The 15,843-nt window shown below is 52.4% G+C and overlaps 1 protein-coding gene across 1 annotated transcript in view; it reads left to right on the plus strand.

Moving 5' to 3' along the window:
* The first annotated feature begins 7,401 nt into the window (after positions 1-7,401).
* Positions 7,402-15,843, plus strand: part of VANGL2 (VANGL planar cell polarity protein 2) — a 44,929-nt gene continuing 36,487 nt past the window's right edge. The window contains exon 1 of the mRNA XM_030542421.1: positions 7,402-7,919. The gene's annotated coding sequence lies outside the window, so the exon portion shown is untranslated. The remainder of the gene's footprint in view (positions 7,920-15,843) is intronic.

Raw genomic sequence — 15,843 nt, forward strand, 5'->3', positions numbered from 1 at the left:
TAAATTCTGATTATTAATAGCCTGGTAGTGCCCAGACCCTCAGTACCGATCAGAGCCCTGTTTGGGTGCTGCACAGACACATGATAAGACACAGTCCGTGCCCTACAGAGCTTTCTCGATACACAGACAGGGGTACCGTGATCCCAGGGCTGAGAAGAGAAGCAAAGGGAAGTTAAATGATTCCCAGGGGGAGTCTGTCGCAGAGCTAGGAACTGAATCCATTTCTCCTGCATCCTTCCTCCTGGGAAACGGAGCAGCAATGCTAATGGGCTGCTCCCACCTAGACAGGCTGAAGTGACAGATTCTGGCCAGCCTGGATAAACCCTACCATGGTGCTCCCATACCTGCCCTACTAGCAATTCTCCTTCTTGGCCACGAGAGGGAACCGGTCGCCAGCGCTATGGGTCCTCCACTGCCTGGTCTGCAACCTGGGCAGGGCAATGCCCTTGCTGCTGTTTCTAACCTGAGCTGTGACCATGGGCCTGAACTCTCTCTTCCTAGAGGGATTTCCAGCACGGCCAGGCCGCCCCGCTCTCCCCCGCTGATCTCTGCTGCCCTGCTGGGGAGCCAGTGGGATATTTCGATGGCGCCGAGGGAGGTTGGGCCAGGCTGGAAGCTGGAATCCGGTCTCTGGCCGTGCTCCCACTTTGCCCTGGAGAGACACCCCCCTTGTAACTCAGACCCTCAAAGTTCCTTAGGCCCCTAAATTCCATGGGCCTAAATACCTGTGAGGATCCGGCCCTCAGTCTCTGGGCCTCAGTCAAGACTTGCCCCTTCTCTGCAGAGATGCAGGAGCCGGGCTGAGAGCCACCAGCCATTTCACGTGGCAAAGGCCACCACATCGTTTCTGGGAAGCTGTGTGGCCTAGTGGATAGACCAAAGGCTTAGGTGATCTAGGTTCTAGTCCCAGCCTGCTGAATTGCCTGGGACAAGCAATGTCACTGCTTTGTGCCTCATTTTCCCCATCTGTAAAATGGGCATAATGACACTCAATCTCCCCAGTAAAACGCTTGGAGATGTACGGACGGACAGAACTACCAAAGAGCCAGGATGCAGCCACCTGGGCTGAATTCGAGGTGGTGATATAAGATGACAACTCAATGGAGCTGGTAGAAACTGATTGAAGGAAACTACTGTAGAACCTCAGAGTTACGAACTGATCAAACCACACACCTTGTTGGGAACCGGAAGGACGCAATCAGGTCGCAGCAGAGACAAAAAGAAAGCAAATACTGTACAGTGCTGTGTTAAACTACTAAAAAAATAAAGGAAAGTTTAAAAAGAAAAAAAGTTTTGACAAGGGAAGGAAACTATTTCTGTGCTTGTTTCATTTAAATTAAGATGGTTAAAAGCAGCATTTTTCTTCTGCCGAGTAAAGTTTCAACGCTCTATTCAGTCAATGTTCGGTTGTAAACTTTTGAAAAAACCACCATAATGTTTTGTTCAGAGTTACGAACATTTCAGAGTTACAAACAATCTCCGTTCTAAGCTGCTTGTGACTCTGAGGTTCTATGGCCTCATTATTTGTACATCTTTTTTAAAAAGGGCCTTTGCTCAAAATCAAACATTTTCTCCCCCAAAACTGTAATTTTTGGATGTCATTTCTCCATAGTGTTTTTCAACACCTGTCCCTGAGACCTTTGTAAGTTTCACCTTTTCCTCCCTCCTCCCCAAGCCATCTTTGAAGATCATTGGTTTTTTTATGACTGATTGGAGAAGAGAGAGGAGCTGTGAACAGAGAAAAGATTTGCAGCTCTGCAAGGGGCATGGGGCTGGAACAGGGAGTGGGGGGATTCCTGGGTTCTGCTCCCAGCTCTGGGAAGTGTCTAGTGGGGTCTAGTGGTTTAGAGCAGGATTCATGGGCTTCGACCTTGCATGTGAGAGGGAAGGGTTAGGCCAGGGGATTGTGAGCAGGATCCTGGGTTCTCTCCCCTGCTCTGCAGCAGGTTCCCTGAGTGACCTCTCGTCCCCACTCCATGCCTCAGTTTCCCTGGATGTATAAAGAAGATGAAGCTGTAGGGGGAAGGGAAGGAGGAAAGCCGGAGATGTCAGGGTCAAAACACCAGTTTGAGGGGAAATGAGCACGGTGGCCCTGACAGCACCCAGGCTGAGGGGCCCAGGAGGCAGGATCTTGTCCTTGGCGCTCTGTTCCTGGGAGATGGAGGAACAGGACATAGAGGCCTCCCCGTGTCCCTGCACAGCTGCCTGCTCCTTACCCCTGCTCAGGAGAAGGGGCTGAGCTCATGCCTTGGGGGTGGAGTTGGGCTCAGCTGCCTGCAGGAGCACTCCCCGATCCTGAGGGGGCTGTGCCGCTGGGAGAGGTGGAGGGAGCCGTGTAAAATCACAGGGCGGAACAACGAGCCCCTCCCCAGATGGCAGAGCTGCTGCTGAGGATCCCAGCTGGCTGGGAGTTCTCCTGACAGGCCCATTAATCACTCTGCCTCCCAAGCAAGGGGATGGGATGGGGCAGCTGTATTGTGGGAAGCCACGTCCGGGTCCCCAGACAATCTCCAAAGGGCTGTTGGGTAGCAAGGGCCCGATCCTCCAAGGCGCTATGCCCACCCAGAGCACTGAGCTTTCTTGTGACTCTGCTGCCAGCTCGCAGTCTCTCTGTGCCTCAGTTTCCACTTGGCTGGGGATAGTGATCCTGTCTCTTCTGTTACACTGTGCGCTCTTTGTATCAAGGACTGTCTGATACAAATGACACAAAGCAATGGATATGGACGGAGTTGGACAGGAGGCAGCTGGTGTGGGAGGGAAGCTTGTGGCATCTTCTCATTTGCCCTGCGAGCCCAGCCCCATCAGCCCAGACTCTGTGCCCAGGCTGAGAAGCCCCCTCTCCCATACTCCATTTATAAGGGGGGCTGGGATGCTGACACAATCTGCCTTTTCCACCCACTTCCCATCTGTTTGCCCTTTCTGTCTGCTTCACCCTCCCCTGCCCCCACCCTTCCTGAGCTCCCCCCTTCTTTTCTCCCCCTCTCTCACTCCTTTCTCTTCCCCATCCCTCCCCTCCACCTCTCCTCCTCCTCCCCTTTAAGAGAAACATTTAAATCCCACCAATGGCGTGGGGCCGAGCCAGGCTCGCTTGGGGATTGGTCGGTTGGGGTGGGGGAAGACGAGCTCCGCCCCCCCTCGGGCCTGTCCCATTGAATAAAAGTGGCCAGGAAGGCAGAGGTTGTAGCTTGTGATTGAGGCTGACGGATGGATGGGGTGAGGGGTTGGACAGGGGCTTTGTGCTGCCCAGTCTCCCCACTGATCCTCCACGCGGGGCCAAGGGGTTCTTCTAGGCAGCCTCCTTGGACCCCAGTGTTGCTGGTCCCCTGCTCCGAACAGCCAGCCACCTCTGGGCCCTGTGTGCAGGACTGAAAGGAGGGGACAATTGAACCCAGGCTCTGATCTCAGGGCCCCCCCAAACATCTGTAACGTCTGTGTAACTGAAGTGAAATGTGTGGGGTGGGGCCCCACGAACGCGATGCACCAGGATCCCAAATATCTCTCGAAAGGCTGGCAAACGTGTGGCTGAGTGTGGTGTGGTGCCGGTGGGCAACTGGTAAGCTGGGGACGGGGAAGCTGGCCCCATGGCCTGGGCTGCAGGGGTGGCTGGTACGGGGCGGGGACACATGGCCAGAGCAGGATGATTGATTGGGCTTTTCCCAAGCTGATTCCTGTGATCTCCCCCGCCCCCACCTCCTTTAATATCCAGCTGGGAGAGAGAGAGATGGGAGGAGTAGGGGGACCTCTGTAGGGTACATGTGAGGACACCCAGGCACAGTGTGTATCCACCTATCCAGAGCCTAGCACGCCGCTGCCTCGGTCGGCCTATCAGTCACCTAAATACCCCATCTACTCCTCTAACCCATACCCCCACCTTCCCTAGGACTTTCCGCTGCCTAGCTAGGACCTGTCAATTTGCCAGCTTTCTCCCTATGCTTATAGACATATATATCGTATATTACATGTATCTTCTGTCCATCCAGGTGCTGGCATTATCTAATCTATCTATCCCCATCCACCCCCTCTATCTATCTCTCTATCTTACACACCCCTCCATTCATCTCTGTTACCTACACATTGATCTGTCTCAATCCAGCCTTGCTGGCCTCCATCTATTAACTCCATGTCTAATGTGCATTTAGCAGGGCCCATAACGGCAGCAGGTGCCCTCAGCTTTTCCATCTTTGCTCAACACCTGGCCAGGAGAGGCTGGAACTGGAGTATCTGGGAGTTCCCCCCACAGCCCATACAACTACCCTGCTTCCCACAGCACCCCCTGCTGGGAGAAGCAGGTAGCTGGGCTCCCCCTCCTCCAAAGTTCTTGTCCTGCTCCCTATAGCACCCCCTGCTGGGAGAGGCTGGAACTGGAGTATCTGGGAGCCCTCCCTACACACAGCTTGCGCTCCTGCCTCGCTCCCACAGCACCCCCTGCTGGAAGAGACCAGGACTGGTGTTGCTCCCCTCCACAGCCAATGCTCACATCCTGCACACTACAGCACCCCCTGCAGGGAGAAGGTAAGGCCTGGGTCTGGGGTAATTACCAGCTCCCCTCAAGCAATGTACCGATGTCCTTTTGCTTCCCAGTGGGGGTAGGCTGGTGCCTAGGTTCATCCCAGAGAATTTATTCCAAACTTCCCTTGCACTGTCACCATGTTTTTTCCCCTAAAATAAAAGTTTCCTTGAGATGCAACCTAATTCCCCCAGCTGTCCTCTCAAGCAAATAACTGCAAGGGACAGCCACCACCTAAGATTTGGTTATGAGTTTAGAGACAGCAAACGTGTCTTTTCGCTCCTGTTCTAGCTCTCCCGTGCCACCTGCTTGGAGCACTCATTTCTCCAACCTTTCATCATTTCTGCTAATCTCCTTAGGACTCGCTGCACTTTGTCAGTTCAGGTGCCCGCGGGGAGCAGGGAGGGAGGAGAGCGTATGCATGGTTCCGGGGATAAGTAACTGGGACTTGGAGCTTCTAGCAACGGCTTTACATTCAGCCTAGCATGGCTCATAATCGGTTGTCACCCGATGGCTCGCGTGGTATGAGTTAGTGGGGTCTCAGCCCAAGCACAATTTTTGTCTCTATAAAAATAATGGAACAAGCGTGAAGTGTGTGTGTGTGTGTGTGTGTGTGTGTGCAGGGGGGGAATCTTCTGCATGTAACAACCCCACACATCACCTTTTGGCTTGAACACGGGAGCCTCAGTAGCAACAACAAAAGCATAAAGAGGTGATGGAACCTAGTGGTTAGGGCACAGCTCAGGAGAGCTGGGTTTCCTTTCCAGCACTGACATTGGCTGACTGGAGACCTAGGGCAAGTCTCTTCACCTTCCTCAGTGCCTCAGTTTCCCCACTTGTAAAGTGGAGACAACGCTACGGCCCTGCTTTGTACGGTGCTGTGAGATCTACCAATGATACTAGCTGAATGTTATCAACAGCCTCCGCTGCTGGAGCTTTGGCGCAGTCATTTATATGGGTGCGAAGTGGCTGTGGAAGGCGACCCCTCTGATGCGGGGGTGTCTTGTGCCCACTTGGCACTTGTTACAGGCTGTGCAGCCACGCAAGAGCAGCCATGAGGAAGGTATGAGGAAGAGAACACGTGTGATCCCTCCTGCTTTCCTGTGCCGTTACCCAACGGAGGATGTCGGGAGTAGGCTGGTGTAGCATAACTGACTGATTTATTATTGTGGTAAGTAGCACAGTGGCACCAAGAGACTCCCACAGAGATCGGGGTGCCTGTCACGCCAGATGCCATCGGTCAAAGATTCAGGTTTTTGGTTAAGAAATTGGTTTATTTTAGAGAACTGTAAAATGTTCAGCTTTCAGGTTTACATTAACACCCCTCCCCCCAAAGCAAAACAAAACAAAAAAAAACAATCAGCCACACCTTTCTGTGAGCAGTTCCAATGAAAATGGAAAAAAACCCTAAAAATCCCCCACATTGAGAACAATGCAGAATCCCTCCATTGAGAACAACGGCCATTACCTCCATTGAGAACTATGGAGAATCCCCCCATTTGGGAACAAGGGCCACTGCCCCTCATTGACAACTATGGAGAATCCTCCATTGAGAACAATGTCCTCCACCCCCCCATTGACAACTATGGAGAATCCCCCACTGAGAACAGCAAATTGCATCCCACGAAGTGGGTCCACAAAAGCTCATGCTCCAAAACATCTGTTAGTCTATAAGGTGCCACAGGATTCTTCGCTGCTTTTACAGATCCAGACTAAGAGGGCTACCCCTCTGATACTTGACACCATTGAGAACAATGTCCCCCGCCCCCCATTGACAACTATGGAGAATCCCTCATTGAGAACAATGGCCATTGCCCCCCATTGACAACTATGGAGAATCCCCCATTGAGAACAATGGCCATTGCCCCTCATTGAGAACTGGGGGGTTGCTAAGCACAATGTGTAAATCTGGCCCTTTGGTCAGCATGGGATTCACAGCTGCCCTGTTTTTTTGCCCAGTCATTTACACCAGCGCACATGCAACCTCTGATCTGGGGGTGTCTATGTCCACTTTGGCCCTCAGTCCCTGCTGCAAAGAATGACCCAAAGTTCAGGGCAAGGGATGGGTGCATCAGAGCCCAGACTAATGGAACTAGGTGCTTGGGCCAAGGCTGCTCCCTGAGGGAAAGACTTGCAGAATTGGGCTTGACCCTGCAAAACAGAAATGAATGGGACAGCTGAAGCTCCTGATTGAATCCATTGGGCTCCGAACCTGCAAAGTAGCCTAGCACCCCATGGGGTCAATCTCCATGGCTCCATTTGCAGGACAGAAGCCATGTCGGGTGACCAGATGTCCTGATTTTATAGGGACAGCCCCAATATTTGGGGCTTTTTCTTATATAGGAGCCTATTTCCCCCCACCCCCTCCTGATTTTTCACATTTGCTGTCTGGTCACTTAAAGCCATGAGCAGTGCCACTGCAGTCACGCAGCCATAGTAAATATTTGCAGGATCGGGGCTCTTATTTTCTGCCATCAGTCATTATTTTCAGCCTGTGGGGGTCTCTCTGTGGCTTTACCCCCATCTTCTCCCTTCACCTCCAACCCCCAAGCAGCAGGCCAGACACACTGATGCCCAGAGATTGCGCCAGGTTAGGAATCCATCTCATTTCGCCTCCCCTCTTGCTTGTGAGAAAATCACAGGAAAGTCGCGTGCAATAATTCAGCCCCCGCCCCCCAGCTAAAATCTGGGAGGGCTGGATGGCCCCTTCCTCTGGCAGGAATCTTAGAAAACGGCCAGACAATGCTCTTCCCTCCCCCCGTCGCCTGCTCTTTGCCTTTAACACCAACACACTACGAGGGGGGTGGGACTCTGGGAACTTCATCCCTGAGACAATGGGAGCGCTGGAGGGAGAGGGAACCGGTTCCTAGAACAGCCTGGGGGGGTGCCGGGGCTCCGGGACTTGTGTTCACACACACGCAGGCTGGCAGGAGGAATCTGCAGGTTCCAGGCGCTTTTCTTTCCAACCGGATTTTTTTTTCCACCTTTTGCAGGCGGCTCCAAGTGAGGGAAGCCGCAGGCTGGTGAACCGAGGGCATTTCCCGTGGATTGGGGAAGGGGCATTTTGGAAGCGACGCTTTTGGCTTTTCCAGTTGCTGTTATTGCGAGGAGGAAGGTGTGTGTGGCGAGGAAGACAAAGGCCACAATTAAATTGCAGTTTTGTGTGTGTGGAGGGAGGCGGCGGGGGGGAGGTTGGGAGCTAACAAAAGGCAAAGGAGGGTACAAAAGAGAAACTGCCTCCTGGGTTTAAACCGAATTGGCCGCTGGCTGCCCGGGCGCGGCGATGGTGAGGGAATTCGCCCTCTGAAGAATACGGCGTGAAGCCTGCGGGAGCGTCGGAGCGAAGTTTGCATCCACCCTGCGCCCGAGAATGCGAAGGAGCAGAGCAGGCTCTTGCGCTCCCATTGTCGGGGTGAGTCCCGGGCAGGAGGGGAAGGGTTGGCGTGGGGGGAAGGTTTGCAAGAGGAGATTAACACGGGAGTAGAGGGGGGCTTGTTTGTGGGCTTGGATAATGTGCAGGATTTTAATTGTTGCTTCTCTTCCCCCCCACAACACAAAAAGGCCTTGGAAGCCAGGGACTTTCCTGGGGTTGTGGCCAGGTGGGGAATGCGTGCGGTGGGGGATGGAGAGGGAAAGATTTTTTTATTTAAAGCAGGGATCCTGATCAGATGAGAAGCGGGCTGCTATTTATTTCCCACCTCTTGTGTGTGTGGTGGTTTATTTTGTTTGTACGGGGGGGGGGCATGGTACATGGCTCATTTCCTCGCCCCCTGGCCTTTGCAGATGGAGCACGTTCAAGAAGGGGGTTGTCTGCAGGCTGCTGGGTCCCTTTTGAATGATCAAAACCACCCTTATATTGTGTGCGCCCCCCCCCCCCCGGTGAAATAGATACCACATGCGCTGTAGGTGAGGCTGGAGGGTCTGGGATCAAACTGGGGGCACAGGGGAGGAGGGGGGACGTGGTCTGAGTATATTCCTACAAGTCTCTTTTTTTTTCTTTTTTTGGCCTTTGGTTTAAAAATAATTTGCCCTGGAAAAATGAAATGTGAAATTCATGGTGTGAATTTAAGTGCCTGCCAGGTGGAAGAACGAGAAGGTGTTTGACACCTTCCTCCCCATACAGAAAAGCTTGGTGTGTTTTAATGTCTGGGTTATCCATGCGGTGTAGGGCAGGGCTGTGCATGATTATAGCTGCACGAGTGCAAACCTCAGTGCAAAAAGTGTCATGCGCTGGTGTAAACAGTGGTGTGCTCCCATCCAGGTGAAAGCAGGGTGAGCCATCACTGGTGCAAATCAGCTTTTTTTTTTTACACCAGCGCTAGTGTGTCTACACTAGGGCTCTGCATTGGGGTAAGTACATCAGTGCAAAAACTCTCCAGTCTAGATAAGACTTGAATGCCCCTGTGGTGCAGAGGGGGAATTTCTCAGAGCTGGTGCAAATTTAGAAAACTATAGTAACCTCAGCAAAGAATCCTGTGGCACCTTATAGACTAACAGACGTTTTGGAGCATGAGCTTTCGTGGGTGAATACCCACTTCCTCAGATGCATGAGAGGAAGTGGGTATTCACCCACGAAAGCTCATGCTCCAAAACGTCTGTTAGTCTATAAGGTGCCACAGGATTCTTTGCTGCTTTTACAGATCCAGACTAACACGGCTGCCCTCTGATATAGTAACCTCATGTATCATTGCACGATTCATGCAAACGAAAGATGGTGACCTGGCCTGGCAGCTGGGCTAATATCATCTTGATTTGGAGAAGGCCAGGGGAGTTTGTATCATTTTCACCCGGTGGATATTCCCTTTTTTTGAGGCAGTAGCAAAAATAAGTTTTGATTGGGGATGAGGAGAGGTGTAACTGTTCGACGCACTCAGTCAGATTCACTGGGATCTGCCTGTCATGCTTTCCTCGGCCAGCTTTGCTCGCCTGGATCTGTGAGAGCGAGGGGCTGGATTCTGATCTCACTTGCACCAGTCCTACTCCAGAGCACCAAAGTTAACTCCCCGTTTACCCCAGGTGTGAGACCAGAATCCGGCCCCAGGTCTCTGTCTGGCTTGGGAAGCTTTTCTCATCATGGAAGGGTGGGTGAGTCAATTTCCCCTTCAGGCCTTGAAGTAGTAACTGAAGAGGAGGCTTAAAAGAAAATTAGCTTCACAGGGCCCCTGGGGTTGGCTATTGCTTAATCACAGCAGTTCTGGATTGTGTTGGGACTGATCTGGGCTCGGAGGCAGCCGGAGTCTGATCCTGATCTCCCTTAACACCGGCGCGACTCCCCTGGCGTTACTGCTGCTCTGAATCGCTCTGACTTAATGAACAGATGACTTCATTTCGATGAGGAGATGGCTCCTTTCCTGGCTGGGAGGCTCAGGGGAGCCTGGTTGCCTGGGGTGTTTAGTTTGTCGTGCTGCGGAGGGAAGAATAGTAATCAAGGGTTAAAGTGATGTCAGAGGCCTTCAAGCAAAACTCGACTGAACTTTGGTTCGTAGATTTCAAGGCTGGAAGGGATGTCTGATCATCTGGCCTGACCTCAGGCATCACACAGGCCAGAAAACATCACTCAGTGATTCTTATATTAACCTACTAGCGTGGGGTGGAATCTGCTTTCCAGGGGAGAACTGGTGACGCTGTCTGGCCTGGAAGAGCTCCGTGCCTGGGGCATTGCACGTGAGCTGTAGGTGAAGCCGAATTGCACGGGGCTCTGTGTGGGGTGAAGCCCTAGCCAATGCAGAGGAGAGATGAGCAAGGCTTGCAGGGGGGCTGGAACTAGGGGGCCCGCCTGGCTGGAAGTGGCTTCCATCCTCGGCAGGGTTTAAAGCTTGGTTCAGTGGTTCTCAGCACCCCAGTGAGACCCGTTGTCCCAGTGCCCCTGAGCTCGGGTTACCTGCCTTGGGGAGGTGAAGAGCTTGCAAAGGCAGGGAGCTGTGGAGTCTCAAAGCTGATGGTGACACCTTCGCTTGGGGTGATCATGGCTCAGCGAGGGTCCCACCAAGTGTGCTGAAGTGCAGGTTCTGGGGCGGAGAGGAGATGTGTGGTGCATTAGAGGGGAGAAATGGTGAGTCTTCCATGAGTGGCTGCATGAGCTAGAGGTAGCGCACTGGACTGGGAGAAAGGAGACCTGGGTTCTGTTCCTAACTCTGCCACTGCCCTGCTGTGCCTCAGTTTCTCTTCCTGCTCTTTCCCGGGCTTGTCTCCTTCGAATGTAAGCTCTTTGGGGCTGTTAGTGGTGCATGCAGCGCCATGGGTCTCTGATCTTCTGTGAGGGTCTTTGAGCTCAACTCTAAGGTTCATCCTGTGGAGACGCAAAGCAGACAAGACAGCTGTGAGGGGGAATCCTGTGCCAAAGGCACATGGGCTGTCATGAGAGGAGAGCAAATAGGCTGCGTGTGTGTCTAGACTTGGGGATTCTGCACTGCTTGTTTAGGGCCTGACCCTGCAAAGGGCTCCATGCGAGGTGGACCCGTCCTATGTGGCACCTCAGTGACAGGCCCCGATAGAGGGGCTGACTTGTCGTTGTCCTGTCCTTTGTGTGGCTGTCTGCAGCCGTGCGAAGGGAGCGTATCACTCTTGTGATCTGGTAGCATTCTGTGCGCCCTTCGCATGGCTGCGGATGACTGCCCGTGGTCCGGCATAGGCAGACACCCAGCCAGATTCTGTTTGCAGCCGCACAGGTGTAAACCCAGAGCGAATTCATCGATGTGGCTCTGGATTTGCACCAGCCTAAACTGCAAATAGGATCTGGCCTCCTGCACTGTAGGCACCTTCGAAGGTATGTTTTGCATTGCCCTGCAGATGCCGTCTCACCCTCCACTCTTCCCACTGCTCGAGCACGTTGGTGGCTGAGTCCCGGGGTGCGGGAGCTGTAATTATGGCAGCGTAACATTCCAGCCCTAAAACTGCACGCAGCCTTGGTGCAAGCAGCTGAGCAGCTGCCGCCAGCTCCTCCAGATGTGACTGGGTTTCCATGGGTGGGAAGGAGGCAATGTGGTCTGGTGGTTAGAGGAAGGAGCAGGAGTTGGCCCTGCTGGGTTCTGTTCCCATCTCTGGGGGAACAGGACTCGCCTAAGCATCTTTCCCGGCTTGGCTGCTGGATGGCAAGTCACTTCCCCTCTCCGTGACTCTGCCTTCTGGTCGGGGAGATGAGGATAATTCTGACCTGACGCTAGGAGCATGGCAAGTTACTCAGACACTTGGAGATTCTGGGATTAGAGCTCTGGTGGGTTGACCAGGCTTGGTTTGTTGGGTGAAGTGAATTTGGGGCAGGGACTGTCACTTGCCAGGTTTGTACAGTGTCTGGCACAGTGGGGCCCAATTTTGGCTGGGACTAAGTGCCACTGAAGTAAGTATAAATATTTACTAATAGGAGTTTGTAAAGAAACAAAAATCCCCCCGCCCCCACGCATATTTGCTTCAGAATGTGAGCTGCTAAAGAGTGTAAAACCTTCCCTCCAGGAAGCCAGCCCTACTTCTCAAACATGAATGGCTTCGCTTTGCCAAGCCTGATGGGCAGGCCTGGGTTCAAATCCCTCCTTTGCCACAGACTTCCTGTGTGACCCTGGGCCTAGCCACTCCGTGCCTCAGTTTCCCATCTGTACACTGAGGACAGTAGCCCTGCCCTGCCGCGCAGGGGGGCTGTGAGGATAAGTAAATCGGATTGCAGGGTGCACAGATGCTAGAGGAATGAGGGTCAAGGAAAGCAGAGATGGGTACTGGTTAGGATGGGGGAAATTGAGGCAGAGCACCTGGCCCAGGGACATGCTGTGATGGTGTCCTGGCTGCCCAGTTGCGGGCGCCTTCTCTACAGTGTCGCTTCGTGGCTCCACATTCATGTAAATTAGCAGGATTTCTGCGCTGGTTGGTGCCCGGGTCAGGCGTCGGGCGGGGTGGACGCAGAGGTTAAAGTGAGGGTGATGGGAGCAGCTGGCCTCCCCATTCCAAGCCTCTGCCCTGTCCTTGAGGTGAAGATCAGGCTGTGTCCTGAGGCTGCTCACTTCCCCGCTCATGTTGTCTGGAGCTAATGAGGTGGCTTTGACTGTCAAAGGTTTTGATCTGCAAGGAGGCCCCATGGGAAGGAGCCTGGGGTGGAAAGAGGAGGCACAATGGTCTGGAAGTTGCAGTTGGCAGCGTGTAAGGATGGGCTGAGAGTGAGCTGGTGCAGGTAAGCTCTCCATTGCACACTGTGGGGCGGGAAGACAGGGCTGCTTAGGAAACGGGACTTCTCTGCCCCTGCCTGTGGAAATGCCCCGGGTCTGCACTGCATTTAGGTGAAGCCCGCTGGCCTATGCCATGCTGTTCCTCCTTGGAGCTTGAGGATCTGGGCTGGGAGGGCATGTTATGACGGGTCTCTCTCTGCAGCTCCTGCTCGTGAATCGGAGAGGGCCCAAGCGGGATTCTTGCTGCCAGAAGGAGCTGGGGGCTGTTTAACTAGAGGACTGAGATAGGGAAGCTGAGGGAGCAAATAATCCATCCCAAGGCTGCTCTGGATCTCTTAACCAAAGCTGCCTGTTTCAACTCCTGGCGTGGGTACAAACCAGGCCCATTTTACAGTGTGATTTGCTTGTGCAAAATCATGCCAGGCTGGTGTAACACCCATGCAAAGGGAGGGCGGAGTGGCTGTGAAAGCATTGTGATTTAGTTGCCTGTTACAGGCAGATTGCACTGGTGTAAATGAATGCATGAAGTGCAAGGTGTTGGAGAATCGCTCCCCAGGGATTTGCAGTGGTGCACAACACGGTTGCTACTCCTGCTATCTGGATTAGAAACCGGTTTTCCAGTCCAGTTCTTGTCTCATTGAGGAAAGTTGCACCAGTGTAATTCAATCAGTTTTTAGATAGATTTAGTTAAAGTGGTGCAAACCCATGCTTGCATCAGCTCGCGCCTGTAATTTACTGACTGAAGCAGTTTTAGGTGCATCTTCATTAGGGGATTTGCACTGATTTAACTAGATGGATTTAATATAGATTTTAGTTAAACTAATACAACTTTTCTCATATAGACAAGGCCAAAGGGATCTGGTAGAAAACTCAAACAACCCCCTTCCCCACCAAATCCTGATAGCTTAAAATCCTGAGTTTTTGGTGCGAGGATAGTGAAATTGGGTTTCTGGTTTTTGCCTCCCTTTAATCGGGAGCGCTGAAAACATACTTTGTGAACTCTCACGATTTTATCCCATGTCTCATAATATTTGGTGAAGCCCCTGTGCTTGGAATCACGTGACTGTGTGAGAATCCCAGCTTTTATCTTTTAAAGTAAAGTGTCTAGCTTTTGTGGTTGCAGAGAGAAGCTTGAAAATATGTCCAGAATGCACCATAAACGCTCAAAATCTAATAGGCCAATAAAAAATCCCACAAAGTGTATAATTTAAAAAACAATCTGGCTTAAAAAAAAATTACAAATCTCACGCTTTTTGGACCCAGCTCAAGATTTTTGAATACTTGACATTGGCAGTACTGAGTCTTGTAATCGCATGCCTCTGGGAGCTGTGGCTTTCAGAAGAAAATATGGGAAGTGATCAAAGAATATATAAGCTAATGAAAATAAAGCCTAGAGAAGGCTGGTCGAGAATGTCGGTTCTCCCCATCTCATAACACAGGAACAAGGTGGAAATTAAACGCTGACAAAAGGAAATACTTTTTCACCCACTGTTTGATTAGCCTGTGGAACTCACTACCACAGGAAGTCATTGAGGCCAAGAATTTAGCAGGATCCTAAAAGGGGTTGAACCTTTATGTGGATAACATGAATGTCCAGAGTTATCGTAATGACTGACAACAAATTTAGGCGGGGACATTAAACCTCATGCTTCTGGGTTTAAGCCAATCTCTAATAATTAGAGATCATGATTAGACCATTTGGGGAGGACGGGGACAGATTATCCCACGTCTTGCTAATATGGGGTTCTTACACCTTCCTCTGAAGCAGCTGGTGCTGGCCGCTGTCAGACACAGGATCCTGGCTAGATGGACCTGTTCCAGTCTGGCAATTCTTCTGTTCCACCAAAGATTGCAAAACTTGCAACAAAATCATGAGAGCTGGCAGCTCTGGGATTGTACCTGGCCTCTGATTCCACGTGTGTGTATGAAGTCGGGGGGGCTGTGTCTGTGTGTGTCTGTGTGGTGTGGGGGCTGCTGCCTGGTTTTTTGAGGGTGAGAGAGGTCTGGCTGGCGGATCAGAACCGGGAGGCGAAATGCGTGAAGTCTTGCAAAGCTCTAAGCTCAGCTGGTTGTATCCAGGAGGGGGTGAAGGCTGGAGGACACCCAGGGGGGTGGGGAAGAAAGCCTTTTTTTTTCCTTGGTGTTTGAGCTTCTAGGAGGGAACTGCAAACAATGGAGAGTTAAGTAAATTTTGTCGTGGCCTCTTTCCAGCTTCTCAGCTGAGGAGAGGTGGGGCGGTGGAGCTGGCGTTCAGGGCTATGAATAGCCACAGCTTTCCCCAGCCAGTGAGAAAAGCGTCTTGGTGACCTACTTCTTGGTGCTTTTACCTGGGAAGGGCTGGAGTTTATCTGCCCAAGTGGAACAGTGTCTGCTGTGCCCTCCCCTGCTCCTTCCCTGCTGGGGTACTTGTGCCACCTAAGCCCCTCTCTAGCCAGCGCGGCCAATAGCCGGGGCACCTTGAGCATCTCACCGTGGCGGGCAGGTGTGGGTTTTAACAGTGCGCTCTCTGAGGCTCGCCCTGCCATCTGCGGACATCTGATTAGCGGAGCCGGCAGCAGCCCCAGCCTCCCGTAGTGCCCATGTGAGATCCTGGCTGTGCTCCCCAGGCCTTGCCCCCTCCTTCTCTTAGCCAGCTGCTGCTCTGCTCCAGCCGAGGGGTGCACGCTGCACAGGCCCGGCAGGGGGTGGAGGTGGCAATGATGTGGGGGACAGCAGGGGAAAGCTGTCCTATTGTATCCAGCCAGCTAGCTGTATGGAACCAAAAAAACAGTGTTTGGAACACAAGCGGGTGTTGTCTCCGATCCCAGGCCTTACGGGTGTAGGAGGGAATTGTTCGGCTGCTAAGCTGGAACGTTGACTCATTTATTCTTTGTCGCTTGGAGTCCTTACATTGAGATCGGGCATCTCTTTCTCAAAGAGCGACCTGGCTTCTGCAGACATCCCGGGACATGGGGGAAGGATTCTCTGGCCTCTTTTATGAGTGTGATTATTAATAGTTATTAGGTGTATTACGGTAGCACCTAGGAGCCCCAGTCAGGGACTAGGCCCCACTGTGCTGGGTGCTGCACATTATTGTTTATTAGGTGTATTATGGTAGTGCCTTGGAGCCCCAGTCATTAGCCAGGACCTTGTGGCGCTAGGAGCTGTACAGATACAGAACAAAAAGGCCACACTGGATGATCACAG

This window comes from Gopherus evgoodei, chromosome 24, assembly GCF_007399415.2.
Source record: "Gopherus evgoodei ecotype Sinaloan lineage chromosome 24, rGopEvg1_v1.p, whole genome shotgun sequence".
Taxonomy (NCBI): domain Eukaryota; kingdom Metazoa; phylum Chordata; order Testudines; family Testudinidae; genus Gopherus; species Gopherus evgoodei.